General features: G+C 48.2%; 1 long non-coding RNA gene across 1 annotated transcript in view; it reads right to left on the bottom strand.

The window, feature by feature from the left end:
- LOC132207355 (uncharacterized) overlaps positions 1 to 17,008 on the bottom strand; it is a 233,827-nt gene extending 216,819 nt beyond the window's left edge. The window contains exon 1 of the long non-coding RNA XR_009443446.1: positions 16,896 to 17,008. This is a non-coding gene — a long non-coding RNA (uncharacterized LOC132207355). The remainder of the gene's footprint in view (positions 1 to 16,895) is intronic.
- Positions 17,009 to 18,379: the final 1,371 nt, after the last annotated feature.

The raw sequence follows: 18,379 nt of genomic DNA, 5'->3' as shown, positions 1-18,379 counted from the left end.
CACGGCATTCCATTTCCCTCAGTCACTGCATCCCATTTCACTCAGTCACTGCATCTCCTTCAACACAGTCAGTGCATCCCATTTCCATCAGTCACTGTTTCCCTTATCTCACAGAAGCTGCATTCAATTTCCCACACACACTGCATCCCATTGCCGATAGTCACAGCATCTCCTTGCACTCAGTCTCAGCATCTCATTTCACTCAGTGATTGCATCCGTCTTCCCACAAATACTGCATCCCATTTCCCTCAGTCACTGCATCTCATTTCACTCGGTCACTGCATCACATTTCCCTCAGTCACTGCACCCCAAGCCCGCTCGGGCACTGATTCCCTATTGACTCAGAAACTACTTCCCAGTACCTCCTTCACTGCAGCTCATGTCACCCTGTCACTGCATTCCATGTCCCTCAGTCACTGCATCCCATTTCACTCAGTCACTGCATCCCATTTCACTCAGTCACTGCATCCCATTTCACTCAGTCACTGCATCCCATTTCACTCAGTCACTGCATCTCATTTCACTCAGTCACTGCATCCCATTTCACTCAACTACTGCATCCCATTTCACTCAACCACTGCATCCCATTTCACTCAGTGACTGCATCACAGTTCACTGAGTGACTGAATCACAGTACACTCAGTGAGTGCATCATATTTCACTCAGTGACGGAATCACATTTCACTCGGTGACTGAATCACATTTCACTGATTCACTGCATCGCATTTCACTGATTCACTGCATCGCATTCACGCAGTCACTGCATCGCATTTCACGCAGTCACTGCATCGCATTTCACGCAGTCACTGCATCGCATTTCACGCAGTCACTGCATCGCATTTCACGCAGTCACTGGGTCCCGTATCTCACAGACGCTGCATTCAATTTCCGACACTCACTATATCCCATTTCCCATAGACACAGCGTCTCCTTTCCCACAGTCTCTGCATCTCATTTCCATCAGTGATTGCATCCTACTTCCCAAAAATACTGCATCCCATTTCGCTCAGTCACTGCATCCCATTTCCGTCAGTTACTGCATCATATTTCCATCAAACAATGCATCTCCTTTCACTCAGTCACTGCAGCTCATGTCACTCTGTCACTGCATCCAATTTCCATCAGTCAGTGCATCCCATTTCACTCAGTCACTTCATCCCATTTCACTCAGTCACTTCATCCCATTTCACTCAGTCACTGCATCCCATTTCCGTCAGTCACTGCATCCCATTTCACTCAGTCACTTCATCCCATTTCACTCAGTCACTGCATCCCATTTCCGTCAGTCACTTCATCCCATTTCCGTCAGTCACTGCATCCCATTTCCGTAAGTCACTGCATCCCATTTCCCACAGTCACTGCATCTCCTTTCCCCAAGTCACGGCGTCTCATTTCCATCAGTCACTGCTTCCCATTTCACTCAGTCACTGCATCCCATTTCCCTCAGTCACGGCATTCCATTTCCCTCAGTCACTGGATCCCATTTCCCTCAGTCACGGCATTCCATTTCCCTCAGTCACTGCATCCCATTTCACTCAGTCACTGCATCTCCTTCAACACAGTCAGTGCATCCCATTTCCATCAGTCACTGTTTCCCTTATCTCACAGAAGCTGCATTCAATTTCCCACACACACTGCATCCCATTGCCGATAGTCACAGCATCTCCTTGCACTCAGTCTCAGCATCTCATTTCACTCAGTGATTGCATCCGTCTTCCCACAAATACTGCATCCCATTTCCCTCAGTCACTGCATCTCATTTCACTCGGTCACTGCATCACATTTCCCTCAGTCACTGCACCCCAAGCCCGCTCGGGCACTGATTCCCTATTGACTCAGAAACTACTTCCCAGTACCTCCTTCACTGCAGCTCATGTCACTCTGTCACTGCATTCCATGTCCCTCAGTCACTGCATCCCATTTCACTCAGTCACTGCTTCCCATTTCACTCAGTCACTGCATCCCATTTCACTCAGTCACTGCATCCCATTTCACTCAGTCACTGCATCTCATTTCACTCAGTCACTGCATCCCATTTCACTCAACTACTGCATCCCATTTCACTCAACCACTGCATCCCATTTCACTCAGTGACTGCATCACAGTTCACTGAGTGACTGAATCACAGTACACTCAGTGAGTGCATCATATTTCACTCAGTGACGGAATCACATTTCACTCGGTGACTGAATCACATTTCACTGATTCACTGCATCGCATTTCACTGATTCACTGCATCGCATTCACGCAGTCACTGCATCGCATTTCACGCAGTCACTGGGTCCCGTATCTCACAGACGCTGCATTCAATTTCCGACACTCACTGTATCCCATTTCCCATAGACACAGCGTCTCCTTTCCCACAGTCTCTGCATCTCATTTCCATCAGTGATTGCATCCTACTTCCCAAAAATACTGCATCCCATTTCGCTCAGTCACTGCATCCCATTTCCGTCAGTTACTGCATCATATTTCCATCAAACAATGCATCTCCTTTCACTCAGTCACTGCAGCTCATGTCACTCTGTCACTGCATCCAATTTCCATCAGTCAGTGCATCCCATTTCACTCAGTCACTTCATCCCATTTCACTCAGTCACTTCATCCCATTTCACTCAGTCACTGCATCCCATTTCCGTCAGTCACTGCATCCCATTTCACTCAGTGATGCATCCCATTTCCCTCAGTCACTGCATCCCATTTCACTCAGTCACTGCATCCCATGTGAAGCAGTCACTGCACCGCATTTCACGCAGTCACTGCACCGCATTTCACGCAGTCACTGCACTGCATTTCACGCAGTCACTGCACCGCATTTCACGCAGACACTGTATCCCATTTCACTCAGTCACTGCATCCCATTTCACTCAGTCACTGCATCTCCTTCACCACAGTCACTGCATCCCATTTTCATCACTCACTGTTTCCCGTATCTCACAGACGCTGCATTCAATTTCCACACTCACTGCATCCCATTTCCCATAGTCACAGCATCTCTTTTCCCTCAGTCTCTGCATCGCATTTCACTCAGTGATTGCATCCTACTTCCCAAAAATACTGAATCCCTTTTCCCTCAGTCACTGCATCTCATTTCACTCAGTCCCTGCATCTCATATCCCTCAGTCACTGCATCCCATTCCACTCAGTGATGCATCACATTTCACTCAGTGACTGCAGCCCATTTCCCTCAGTCACTGCAGCCCATTTCACTCAGTCACTGCAGCCCATTTCTCTCAGAAACTGCAGCCCATTTCTCTCAGTCACTGCAGCCCATTTCTCTCAGTCGCTGCATCCCATTTCACTCAGTGACTGCAACACATTTCACTCAGTGACTGCAACACATTTCACTCAGTGACTGCATCCCATTTCACTCAGTGACTGAATCACATTTCACTCAGTCACTGCACCCATTTCACTCAGGCACTGCATCCCATTTCCCTCAGTCACTGCATCCCATTTCAAGCAGTCACTGCATCCCATTTCACTCAGTCACTGCATCCCATGTCCATCAGTCATTGCATCCCATTTCCCTCAGTGACTGCAACACATTTCACTCAGTGACTGCATCCCATTTCACTCAGTGATTGCATCCCGTTTCACTCAGTCACTGCATCTCCTTCAACACAGTCAGTGCATCCCATTTCCATCAGTCACTGTTTCCCTTATCTCACAGAAGCTGCATTCAATTTCCCACACACACTGCATCCCATTGCCGATAGTCACAGCATCTCCTTGCACTCAGTCTCAGCATCTCATTTCACTCAGTGATTGCATCCGTCTTCCCACAAATACTGCATCCCATTTCCCTCAGTCACTGCATCTCATTTCACTCGGTCACTGCATCACATTTCCCTCAGTCACTGCACCCCAAGCCCGCTCGGGCACTGATTCCCTATTGACTCAGAAACTACTTCCCAGTACCTCCTTCACTGCAGCTCATGTCACTCTGTCACTGCATTCCATGTCCCTCAGTCACTGCATCCCATTTCACTCAGTCACTGCTTCCCATTTCACTCAGTCACTGCATCCCATTTCACTCAGTCACTGCATCCCATTTCACTCAGTCACTGCATCTCATTTCACTCAGTCACTGCATCCCATTTCACTCAACTACTGCATCCCATTTCACTCAACCACTGCATCCCATTTCACTCAGTGACTGCATCACAGTTCACTGAGTGACTGAATCACAATACACTCAGTGAGTGCATCATATTTCACTCAGTGACGGAATCACATTTCACTCGGTGACTGAATCACATTTCACTGATTCACTGCATCGCATTTCACTGATTCACTGCATCGCATTCACGCAGTCACTGCATCGCATTTCACGCAGTCACTGCATCGCATTTCACGCAGTCACTGGGTCCCGTATCTCACAGACGCTGCATTCAATTTCCGACACTCACTGTATCCCATTTCCCATAGACACAGCGTCTCCTTTCCCACAGTCTCTGCATCTCATTTCCATCAGTGATTGCATCCTACTTCCCAAAAATACTGCATCCCATTTCGCTCAGTCACTGCATCCCATTTCCGTCAGTTACTGCATCATATTTCCATCAAACAATGCATCTCCTTTCACTCAGTCACTGCAGCTCATGTCACTCTGTCACTGCATCCAATTTCCATCAGTCAGTGCATCCCATTTCACTCAGTCACTTCATCCCATTTCACTCAGTCACTTCATCCCATTTCACTCAGTCACTGCATCCCATTTCCGTCAGTCACTGCATCCCATTTCACTCAGTGATGCATCCCATTTCCCTCAGTCACTGCATCCCATTTCACTCAGTCACTGCATCCCATGTGAAGCAGTCACTGCACCGCATTTCACGCAGTCACTGCACCGCATTTCACGCAGTCACTGCACCGCATTTCACGCAGACACTGTATCCCATTTCACTCAGTCACTGCATCCCATTTCACTCAGTCACTGCATCTCCTTCACCACAGTCACTGCATCCCATTTTCATCACTCACTGTTTCCCGTATCTCACAGATGCTGCATTCCATTTCCACACTCACTGCATCCCATTTCCCATAGTCACAGCATCTCCTTTCCCTCAGTCTCTGCATCGCATTTCACTCAGTGATTGCATCCTACTTCCCAAAAATACTGAATCCCTTTTCCCTCAGTCACTGCATCTCATTTCACTCAGTCCCTGCATCTCATATCCCTCAGTCACTGCATCCCATTCCACTCAGTGATGCATCACATTTCACTCAGTGACTGCAGCCCATTTCCCTCAGTCACTGCAGCCCATTTCACTCAGTCACTGCAGCCCATTTCTCTCAGAAACTGCAGCCCATTTCTCACAGTCACTGCAGCCCATTTCTCTCAGTCGCTGCATCCCATTTCACTCAGTGACTGCAACACATTTCACTCAGTGACTGCAACACATTTCACTCAGTGACTGCATCCCATTTCACTCAGTGACTGAATCACATTTCACTCAGTCACTGCACCCATTTCACTCAGGCACTGCATCCCATTTCCCTCAGTCACTGCATCCCATTTCAAGCAGTCACTGCATCCCATTTCACTCAGTCACTGCATCCCATGTCCATCAGTCATTGCATCCCATTTCCCTCAGTGACTGCAACACATTTCACTCAGTGACTGCATCCCATTTCACTCAGTGACTGCATCCCGTTTCACTCAGTGACTGCATCCCATTTCACTCAGTGACTGAATCACATTTCACTCAGTCACTGCACCCATTTCACTCAAGCACTGCATCCCATTTCACTCAAGCACTGCATCCCATTTCCCTCAGTCACTGCATCCCATTTCAAGCAGTCACTGCATCCCATTTCACTCAGTCACTGCATCCCATGTCCATCAGTCATTGCATCCCATTTCCCTCAGTCAAAGCGTCCCATTTCCCTCAGTCAAAGCGTCCCATTTCCCTCAGTCACTGCGTCCCATGTCCCTCAGTCACTGCATCTCATGTCCCTCAGTCACTGCATCCCATTTCACTCAGTGACTGCATCACAGTTCACTCAGTCACTGCATCACAGTTTACTCACTGTCTGAATCACAGTTCACTCAGTGAGTGCATCACATTTCACTCAGTCACTGCGTCCCATTTCACGCAGTCACTGCGTCCCATTTCACGCAGTCACTGCGTCCCATTTCACGCAGTCACTGCATCGCATTTCACGCCGTCACTGCATCGCATTTCACGCAGTCACTGCATCGCATTTCACTCAGTCACTGCATCCCATTTCACTCAGTCACTGCATCCCATGTCCATCAGTCATTGCATCCCATTTCCCTCAGTCAAAGCGTCCCATTTCCCTCAGTCAAAGCGTCCCATTTCCCTCAGTCAAAGCGTCCCATTTCCCTCAGTCACTGCGTCCCATGTCCCTCAGTCACTGCATCTCATGTCCCTCAGTCACTGCATCTCATGTCCATCAGTCATTGCATCCCATTTCCCTCAGTGACTGCAACACATTTCACTCAGTGACTGCATCCCATTTCACTCAGTGACTGCATCCCGTTTCACTCAGTGACTGCATCCCATTTCACTCAGTGACTGCATCCCATTTCACTCAGTGACTGAATCACATTTCACTCAGTCACTGCGTCCCATTTCACGCAGTCACTGCATCCCATTTCACGCAGTCACTGCATCGCATTTCACGCAGTCACTGCATCGCATTTCACGCAGTCACTGCATTGCAATTCACTCAGTCACTGCATCCCATTTCACTCAGTCACTGCATCCCATGTCCATCAGTCATTGCATCCCATTTCCCTCAGTCAAAGCATCCCATTTCCCTCAGTCAAAGCGTCCCATTTCCCTCAGGCAAAGCGTCCCATTTCCCTCAGTCAAAGCGTCCCATTTCCCTCAGTCAAAGCGTCCCATTTCCCTCAGTCACTGCGTCCCATGTCCCTCAGTCACTGCATCTCATGTCCCTCAGTCACTGCATCCCATTTCACTCAGTGACTGCATTACAGTTCACTCAGTCACTGCATCACAGTTTACTCACTGTCTGAATCACAGTTCACTCAGTGAGTGCGTCACATTTCACTCAGTCACTGCGTCCCATTTCACGCAGTCACTGCGTCCCATTTCACGCAGTCACTGCATCCCATTTCACACAGTCAATGCATCGCATTTCACGCAGTCACTGCATCCCATTTCACGCGCTCACTGCATCGCATTTCACTCAGTCACTGCATCCCATTTCACTCAATCACTGCATCTCCTTCACCACAGTCACTGCATCCCATTTCCATCAGTCACTGGTTCCCGTATCTCACAGACGCTGCATTCAATTTCCCACACTCACTGCATCCCATTTCCCATAGACACAGCATCTCCTTTCCCTCAGTCACTGCATCTCATTTCAATCAGTGATTGCATCCTACTTCCCACAAATACTACATCCCATTTCCCTCAGTCACTGCATCTCATTTCAATCGGTCACTGCATCCCATTTCCCTCAGTCACTGCATCCCACATCCCTCAGTCACTGCATCCCACTTCCCTCAGTCACTACATCCCATGTCCCTCACTCACTGCATCCCATTTCACTAAGACAGTGCGTCCCATTTCTCTCAGCCACTGTATCCCATTTCCCTCAGTCACTGTACCCCAACCCCACTCGGGCACTGCATCCCTATTAACTCAGTCACTCCTTCCCAGGACCTCAGTCACTGCATCCCATGTCCCACATTTCCATCAGGCACTGCAGCTCATGTCACTCTGTCACTGCATTCAATTTCCATCAGTCACTGCATCTCATTTCACTCATTAACTGCATCCCATTTCACTCAGACACTGCATCCCATCTCACTCAGACACTGCATCCCATCTCACTCAGACACTGCATCCCATCTCACTCAGACACTGCATCCCATCTCACTCAGTCACTGCATCCCATTTCCATCAGTCACTTCATCCCATTTCCGTCAGTCACTGAATCCCATTTCCGTAAGTCACTGCATCCCATTTCCCACAGTCACTGCATCTCCTTTCCCCAAGTCACGGCGTCTCATTTCCATCAGTCACTGCTTCCCATTTCACTCAGTCACTGCATCCCATTTCCCTCAGTCACGGCATTCCATTTCCCTCAGTCACTGGATCCCATTTCTCTCAGTCACTGCATCCCGTTTCTCACTGATGCTGCATTCAATTTCTGTCAGACACTGCATCCCATTTCCATCAGTCACTGCATCCCATTTCCCTCAGTCACTGCATCCCATTTCACTCAGTCACTACATCTCCTTCACCATAGTCACTGCATTCCATTTCGATTAGTCACCGTTTCCCGTATCTCACAGACGCTGCATTCAATTTCCCACACTCACTGCATCCCATTTCCCACAGTCACAGCATCTCCTTTCCCTCAGTCTCTGCATCTCATTTCACTCAGTGATTGCATCCTACTTCCTACAAATACTGCATCTCATTTCCCTCAGTCACTGCATCCCATTTCCTTCAGTTACTGCATCACATTTCCATCAGTCACTGCATCTCATTTCACTCATTCACTGCATCCCATTTCACGCAGTCACTGAATCACATTTCCATCAGACACTGCATCTAATTTCTGCATCGCATTTCACTCAGTGATTGCATCCCATTTTGCTCAGTCACTGCATCTCATTTCACTCAGTCACTGCATCGCATTTCCCACAGGCACTGCATCTCCTTTCACCGAGTCACTGCATCCCATTTCCCTCATTCACTGCATCCCATTTCCCTCATTCACTGCATCCCATTTCCCTCATTCACTGCATCCCATTTCCCTCAGTCACTGCATTCCATTTCACTCAGTCAATGTATCTCATTTCACTCAGTCACTGCATCCCATTTCACTCAGTCACTGCATCCCATTTCACTCAGTCACTGCACCCCAAGCCCGCTCGGGCACTGCATCCCTATTAACTCAGTCACTCCTTCCCAGTACCTCTGTCACTGCATCCCATTTCCCTCAGTCACTGCATTCCATTTCACTCAGTCAATGTATCTCATTTCACTCAGTCACTGCATCCCATTTCACTCAGTCACTGCATCCCATTTCACTCAGTCACTGCACCCCAAGCCTGCTCGGGCACTGCATCCCTATTAACTCAGTCACTCCTTCCCAGTACGTCAGTCACTGCATCCATTGTCCCACAGTAACTGCATCACATTTCCATCAGGCACTGCATCTCATTTCACTAATTCACTGCATCCCATTTCACGCAGTCACTGCATCCCATGTCCGTGTGTCACAGGACCCGATGTCCCTCAGTCACTGCATCCCATTTTACTCAGTCAGTGCATCCCTTTTCGGTCAGGCACTGTATCCCATTTCCCTCAGTCACTGCACCCCAAGCCCGCTCGGGCACTGATTCCCTATTAACTCAGTCACTGCATCCCATGTCCCTCAGTCACTGCATCTCAATTCCCTCAGTCATTGCATCCCATTTCACTCAGCCACTGCATCACAGTTCACTCAGTGACTGAATCACAGTTCACTCAGTGACTAAATCACAGTTCACTCAGTCACTGCATCCCATTGTCCTCAGTCACTGCATCCCATTTCCATCAGTCACTGCATCCCATTTCACTCAGTCAATGTATCTCATTTCACTCAGTCACTGCATCCCATTTCACTCAGTCACTGCATCCCATTTCACTCAGTCACTGCACCCCAAGCCCGCTCGGGCACTGCATCCCTATTAACTCAGTCACTCCTTCCCAGTACCTCTGTCACTGCATCCCATTTCCCTCAGTCACTGCATTCCATTTCACTCAGTCAATGTATCTCATTTCACTCAGTCACTGCATCCCATTTCACTCAGTCACTGCATCCCATTTCACTCAGTCACTGCATCCCATTTCACTCAGTCACTGCATCCCATTTCACTCAGTCACTGCACCCCAAGCCTGCTCGGGCACTGCATCCCTATTAACTCAGTCACTCCTTCCCAGTACGTCAGTCACTGCATCCATTGTCCCACAGTAACTGCATCACATTTCCATCAGGCACTGCATCTCATTTCACTAATTCACTGCATCCCATTTCACGCAGTCACTTCATCCCATGTCCGTGTGTCACAGGACCCGATGTCCCTCAGTCACTGCATCCCATTTTACTCAGTCAGTGCATCCCTTTTCGGTCAGGCACTGTATCCCATTTCCCTCAGTCACTGCACCCCAAGCCCGCTCGGGCACTGATTCCCTATGAACTCAGTCACTGCATCCCATGTCCCTCAGTCACTGCATCTCAATTCCCTCAGTCACTGCATCCCATTTCACTCAGCCACTGCATCACAGTTCACTCAGTGACTGAATCACAGTTCACTCAGTGACTAAATCACAGTTCACTCAGTCACTGCATCCCATTGTCCTCAGTCACTGCATCCCATTTCCATCAGTCACTGCATCCCATTTCCCACAGTCACTGCATCTCCGTTCCTCAATCACTGCATGCCATTTCACTCAGTCTCTGCAGCCCACTTCACCTCAGTCACTGCATCCCATTTCCCTCAGACACTGCATCCCATTTCCCTCAGACACTGCATCTGATTTCCATCAGTCACTGCATCTGATTTCCATCAGTCACTGCATCCCATTTCCCTCAGTCATTGCATCCCATTTCCCACAGTCACTGCATCTCCTATCCCTCATTCACTGCATCCCATTAACCACAGTCACTGCATCGCGTTACCCTCAGTCACTGCATCACATTACCCTCAGTCAGAGCATCCCATTTCCCACATTCACTGCATCTCCTTTCCCTCAGTCAATGCGTCACATTCCACTGAGTCACTGCATCCCATTCCACAGTGTCACAGCATCCCATTTCACACAGTGACTGCAACCCATTACCCTCAGTCACTGCATCCCATGTCCCTCAGTCACTGCATCTCAATTCCCTCAGTCACTGCATCCCATTTCACGCAGCCACTGCATCCCATTTCACGCAGCCACTGCATCCCATTTCACGCAGCCACTGCATCCCATTTCACTAAGACAGTGCGTCCCATTTCTCTCAGCCACTGTATCCCATTTCCCTCAGTCACTGTACCCCAACCCCACTCGGGCACTGCATCCCATTTCACTAAGACAGTGCGTCCCATTTCTCTCAGCCACTGTATCCCATTTCCCTCAGTCACTGTACCCCAACCCCACTCGGGCACTGCATCCCTATTAACTCAGTCACTCCTTCCCAGGACCTCAGTCACTGCATCCCATGTCCCACATTTCCATCAGGCACAGCAGCTCATGTCACTCTGTCACTGCATTCAATTTCCATCAGTCACTGCATCTCATTTCACTCATTAACTGCATCCCATTTCACTCAGACACTGCATCCCATCTCACTCAGACACTGCATCCCATCTCACTCAGACACTGCATCCCATCTCACTCAGTCACTGCATCCCATTTCCATCAGTCACTTCATCCCATTTCCGTCAGTCACTGAATCCCATTTCCGTAAGTCACTGCATCCCATTTCCCACAGTCACTGCATCTCCTTTCCCCAAGTCACGGCGTCTCATTTCCATCAGTCACTGCTTCCCATTTCACTCAGTCACTGCATCCCATTTCCCTCAGTCACGGCATTCCATTTCCCTCAGTCACTGGATCCCATTTCTCTCAGTCACTGCATCCCGTTTCTCACTGATGCTGCATTCAATTTCTGTCAGACACTGCATCCCATTTCCATCAGTCACTGCATCCCATTTCCCTCAGTCACTGCATCCCATTTCACTCAGTCACTACATCTCCTTCACCATAGTCACTGCATTCCATTTCGATTAGTCACCGTTTCCCGTATCTCACAGACGCTGCATTCAATTTCCCACACTCACTGCATCCCATTTCCCACAGTCACAGCATCTCCTTTCCCTCAGTCTCTGCATCTCATTTCACTCAGTGATTGCATCCTACTTCCTACAAATACTGCATCTCATTTCCCTCAGTCACTGCATCCCATTTCCTTCAGTTACTGCATCACATTTCCATCAGTCACTGCATCTCATTTCACTCATTCACTGCATCCCATTTCACGCAGTCACTGAATCACATTTCCATCAGACACTGCATCTAATTTCTGCATCGCATTTCACTCAGTGATTGCATCCCATTTTGCTCAGTCACTGCATCTCATTTCACTCAGTCACTGCATCGCATTTCCCACAGGCACTGCATCTCCTTTCACCGAGTCACTGCATCCCATTTCCCTCATTCACTGCATCCCATTTCCCTCATTCACTGCATCCCATTTCCCTCATTCACTGCATCCCATTTCCCTCAGTCACTGCATTCCATTTCACTCAGTCAATGTATCTCATTTCACTCAGTCACTGCATCCCATTTCACTCAGTCACTGCATCCTATTTCACTCAGTCACTGCACCCCAAGCCCGCTCGGGCACTGCATCCCTATTAACTCAGTCACTCCTTCCCAGTACCTCTGTCACTGCATCCCATTTCCCTCAGTCACTGCATTCCATTTCACTCAGTCAATGTATCTCATTTCACTCAGTCACTGCATCCCATTTCACTCAGTCACTGCATCCCATTTCACTCAGTCACTGCACCCCAAGCCTGCTCGGGCACTGCATCCCTATTAACTCAGTCACTCCTTCCCAGTACGTCAGTCACTGCATCCATTGTCCCACAGTAACTGCATCACATTTCCATCAGGCACTGCATCTCATTTCACTAATTCACTGCATCCCATTTCACGCAGTCACTGCATCCCATGTCCGTGTGTCACAGGACCCGATGTCCCTCAGTCACTGCATCCCATTTTACTCAGTCAGTGCATCCCTTTTCGGTCAGGCACTGTATCCCATTTCCCTCAGTCACTGCACCCCAAGCCCGCTCGGGCACTGATTCCCTATTAACTCAGTCACTGCATCCCATGTCCCTCAGTCACTGCATCTCAATTCCCTCAGTCATTGCATCCCATTTCACTCAGCCACTGCATCACAGTTCACTCAGTGACTGAATCACAGTTCACTCAGTGACTAAATCACAGTTCACTCAGTCACTGCATCCCATTGTCCTCAGTCACTGCATCCCATTTCCATCAGTCACTGCATCCCATTTCACTCAGTCAATGTATCTCATTTCACTCAGTCACTGCATCCCATTTCACTCAGTCACTGCATCCCATTTCACTCAGTCACTGCACCCCAAGCCCGCTCGGGCACTGCATCCCTATTAACTCAGTCACTCCTTCCCAGTACCTCTGTCACTGCATCCCATTTCCCTCAGTCACTGCATTCCATTTCACTCAGTCAATGTATCTCATTTCACTCAGTCACTGCATCCCATTTCACTCAGTCACTGCATCCCATTTCACTCAGTCACTGCATCCCATTTCACTCAGTCACTGCACCCCAAGCCTGCTCGGGCACTGCATCCCTATTAACTCAGTCACTCCTTCCCAGTACGTCAGTCACTGCATCCATTGTCCCACAGTAACTGCATCACATTTCCATCAGGCACTGCATCTCATTTCACTAATTCACTGCATCCCATTTCACGCAGTCACTGCATCCCATGTCCGTGTGTCACAGGACCCGATGTCCCTCAGTCACTGCATCCCATTTTACTCAGTCAGTGCATCCCTTTTCGGTCAGGCACTGTATCCCATTTCCCTCAGTCACTGCACCCCAAGCCCGCTCGGGCACTGATTCCCTATGAACTCAGTCACTGCATCCCATGTCCCTCAGTCACTGCATCTCAATTCCCTCAGTCACTGCATCCCATTTCACTCAGCCACTGCATCACAGTTCACTCAGTGACTGAATCACAGTTCACTCAGTGACTAAATCACAGTTCACTCAGTCACTGCATCCCATTGTCCTCAGTCACTGCATCCCATTTCCATCAGTCACTGCATCCCATTTCCCACAGTCACTGCATCTCCGTTCCTCAATCACTGCATGCCATTTCACTCAGTCTCTGCAGCCCACTTCACCTCAGTCACTGCATCCCATTTCCCTCAGACACTGCATCCCATTTCCCTCAGACACTGCATCTGATTTCCATCAGTCACTGCATCTGATTTCCATCAGTCACTGCATCCCATTTCCCTCAGTCATTGCATCCCATTTCCCACAGTCACTGCATCTCCTATCCCTCATTCACTGCATCCCATTAACCACAGTCACTGCATCGCGTTACCCTCAGTCACTGCATCACATTACCCTCAGTCAGAGCATCCCATTTCCCACATTCACTGCATCTCCTTTCCCTCAGTCAATGCGTCACATTCCACTGAGTCACTGCATCCCATTCCACAGTGTCACAGCATCCCATTTCACACAGTGACTGCAACCCATTACCCTCAGTCACTGCATCACATTTCACTCAGTCACTGCATCCCATTTCACGCAGCCACTGCATCCCATTTCACGCAGCCACTGCATCCCATTTCACGCAGCCACTGCATCCCATTTCACTCAGCCACTGCATCCCATTTCACTCAGCCACTGCATCCCATTTCACTCAGCCACTGCATCCCAGTTCACACATTCACTGCATCCCATTTCACTCAGCCACTGCATCCCATTTCACTCAGCCACTGCATCCCAGTTCACACATTCACTGCATCTCATTTCACTCATTCAATGCTTCACATGACACTCAGTCAGTGCGTCCCATTTCCCTCAGCCTCTGCATCCCATTTCACTCATTCACTGCGTCCCATTTCACTCAGTCACAGCATGCCATTTCCAACAGTCACCGCATCTCCTTTCCTCTGTTACTGCATCCCATTTCACTCAGTAACTGCAGCACATTTCACTCATTCACTGCATCCCATTGCACTCAGACACGGCATCCCATTTCGCACAGTCACTGCAGCCTATTTCGCACAGTCGCTGCAGCCCATTTCGCTCAGTCGCTGCAGCCCATTTCGCTCAGTCGCTGCAGCCCATTTCGCTCAGTTGCTGCAGCCCATTTCGCTCAGTCGCTGCAGCCCATTTCGCTCAGTTGCTGCAGCCCATTTCGCACAGTCACTGCAGCCCATTTTGCACAGTCACTGCAGCCCATTTTGCACAGTCACTGCAGCCCATTTCCCGCAGTCACTGCATCCCATTTCCCTCTGTCAGTGCATCCCATTACCGTCAGTCACTGCATCCCATTTCCAGAAGTCACTGCATCCCATTTGCATAAGTCACTGCATCCCATTTGCATAAGTCACTGCATCCCAGTTCACACAGTCACTGCATCCAATTTCACTGAGTCACTGCATCCCGTTTCACTGAGTCACTGAATCGCATTTGTTGTTCTCACTTGATTGCAATGGTCATGATTCTCCTCCAATGGCTTGTCATGTATTTCCAATGCAAAATTTTACCAAGTTTTGATTTTCAATTTTGATTACATGTGTTTCCTCTATTCTATAAGATGCTGCAATAAACTCAAATTTGATAAATCATAATTCAACCACCATTACCTACAGAGTTAATTTCATCAAACAGATCCAACTAGAATTGTCACATTTCCAAATCCTGATTCAACTTTTTCTCATTATGGGCCACGTGGTGAAGAAAAAAGAAACTTAGAGTCAGAGAGATGTACAGTAGGGAAACAGATCCTTTGACACAATTTGTCTATGTTGACCAGATATCCTAAATTAATTTAGTCCCATTTGCCAGCATTTGGCCCATATTCCTCTCAACCCGTCTTATTCATTTACCCATCCACATGCCTTTTAAACGTACAAGCCTCCACCACTTCCTCTGGCAGCTCATTCCATACATGCACCACTATGAAAAAAATCCGGTCCATTTTAAATCTTCCCTGTCTCATTTTTAACCTATTCCCTCCAGTTTTGGATTCCAGCAACCCGGGGAAAAGATCTTGGCTGTTCGCTCTATCCACGTCCCTCGTAATTGTATAAACTTCTATATGGTCAGCCCTGAACTCCAAAGTTCCAAGAAATAGCTGCCTGTTCAAGCCCACGGTATACCTCCAACCTCCGATGCTGGCAACATCCTTGTAAATCTTCTCTGAACCCTTTCAAGTTTACAACATACAACAATACAGCGCAGAACAGGCCTTCGGCCCTCAATATTGCGCCGACATCCTTCCTCTCGCAAGGAGACCAAATTCGATTGCAGTATTCCAAAAGCAGCCGAACCAACGTCCTACATGGCTGCTAAGTGATCTCCCAACTCCTATACTCAATGCACTGACCGATAAAGGCGAGCACACCAAATGTCTCCTCAATATCCTTTTTACCGGTGGCTGTACTTTGATGGAACTACGAAACTGCACTCCAGTGTCTCTTTATTAAGCAACACTCCCCACAACCTTCAGTGTATACGTGCTGCCCTGATTTGCCTTTTCAAAATGTAGCACCTCACATTTATCTAACCTCAACTCAATCTGCCACTCCTCAGTTTATTGGACCTTGTCAATGTCCCATTGTATTCTGAGGTGACCTTCTTGGCTGGCTACTACACCTTCAATCATTGGGAAACTTACTAACCACACCTTCTATTTTCATATCCAAGTCATTGCATCACTTCAACTCCCCCTCCCACTCCCTGGACGACATGTCCATCCTGGGCCTCTTCCAGTGTCACAACCAAACCACCCAGAAACTGGAGGAGCAGCACCTCATATTCCGCCTCGGGAGCTTCCAACTCAATAGCCTCAATATGGACTTGGCCACCCTCAAAATCTCCCCACCCGCCAGCCTCATCCCAAGACTAGTTCCTCCCCTCATCCCCGCCTCCATGACCTGTCCGCCTTCTCTCCCACCAATCCACTCCTCCCACCTCACTGACCAACTCCCACCACTGCTTGGAATTATTCTTCTTTTCACACTTCATCAGCTCGACGTTATTTCTAAAATCTATTTTCCAATTGTTGGAAAAAGTGAGATAAAGAGAAGTAAAAGAAGTTACATTCTTACCACTCGTGAAATCTCTGAATATTCTTCTGTTGAAAGGCCGCCAAGGAACGATGCAATTCTTTTGTCACAAACACTGTGAGGGAGACATCTTTTTCGGTTCCACTAACTCCACCCTAAGGAAGACAAACCCACGTAACATATCTAGTGACTTAAAGCATACTCTATTGTTGCCCAACGTGGAGAGCTGGATGAACACAGCAGGCCAAGCAGCATCAGAGAAGCAAGAAAGCTGATGTTTCGGGACGAGACCCCACTTCAGAAAATTGGCGCTGGAGAATCTGAGATAACAAGGTGTAGAGCCGGATGATACTGCTTGGCCTGCTGTGTTCATCCAGCTTTACACCTTCTTATCTCAGATTCTCCAGCATCTGCAGTTCCTCCTACCTCTATTGTTGCCCTTTCACTTTCCTGAACTAATATGAGCCAGTAGTTTTGTTTAGGCCTGTGTAATCTTCCGGTTATTGGCCTGTACAAAGTCCTGAATTAATTTTGATCGACTGACGGGAGGAGAGATGAATTTTATGGAAATTTTTGTTTTCTACCAATTTGCAGAGGGCATCGTGGGCGATTGAAGGACAGTGTTATTATCCTCCAGGTCTGCGGACTGCATCGTTACCAACTTGCCCATTTGCATATACATACAATATTCATTATGTACCAATAAAACATAATAAACCAATACTGCGTACTAAAAACAACGCTCACATATCAATGGAAATTTAAATATTTATCATAGAGTTTGAAGGGTCGAATTCAATGATACAAAGCAAAAACCAGTGAAGATGAGTGCAGTGGGTCAGCACTTTTGCCACTAAGTGGAGGTTGGCAGTTTGAGGCCACCCAGGAACAAGCAAGTTCTGTCTAACTCCAAGGGCAGCACGGTGGCTCAGTGGTTAGCACTGCTGACTCACAGCGCCAGGGACCCAGGTTCGATCCCACCGTTGGACGATGTTCTGTGCGGAGTTTGTACATTCTGCCCATGCCTGCATGGGTTCCTGCTGGGTGCTCTGGTTTCCTCCCACAGTCCAAAGATGTGCAGGCTAGGTGTATGGGCCATGCCAAACTTGCCCATTGTGTTTAGGGATGTGTAGATTAGGTGTGTTAGTCATGGGAAATGTAGGGTTACTGAGGAAAGGGTCGGGGGATGAGTCAGGGTGAGATGCTCTTTGGAGGGTGGCCGTGGACTTCTTGGGTCAAAAGGGGCTTGTTTCCACACCGTAGGGATTCTATGATATGGAAGTATCTTTTGAAGTGGACATTCATGGGTATGCTGTAACAGAGACCTTGAAATACTGCACAACAAATATTTGGAACTAGACTGTCAATTCAGACATAGCATCAAAAGAGGTCATGGAAGTTGTCACCGATATAAAGCAGGATTGATGAAAATCCAGCAGGAAATGGTGTCAAAAGGCACAGTATCTTTTATTCACCTTCAGTTATTTTGTCCAAGGCACTGGATGCTGGCAGGATTGAAACATTTA

The sequence above is a fragment of the Stegostoma tigrinum genome, chromosome 46 (assembly GCF_030684315.1).
Source record: "Stegostoma tigrinum isolate sSteTig4 chromosome 46, sSteTig4.hap1, whole genome shotgun sequence".
Classification (NCBI taxonomy): domain Eukaryota; kingdom Metazoa; phylum Chordata; class Chondrichthyes; order Orectolobiformes; family Stegostomatidae; genus Stegostoma; species Stegostoma tigrinum.
The sequence above is the reverse complement of the archived record's forward strand: the minus strand, read 5'-3'. Positions and strand labels throughout refer to the sequence as shown.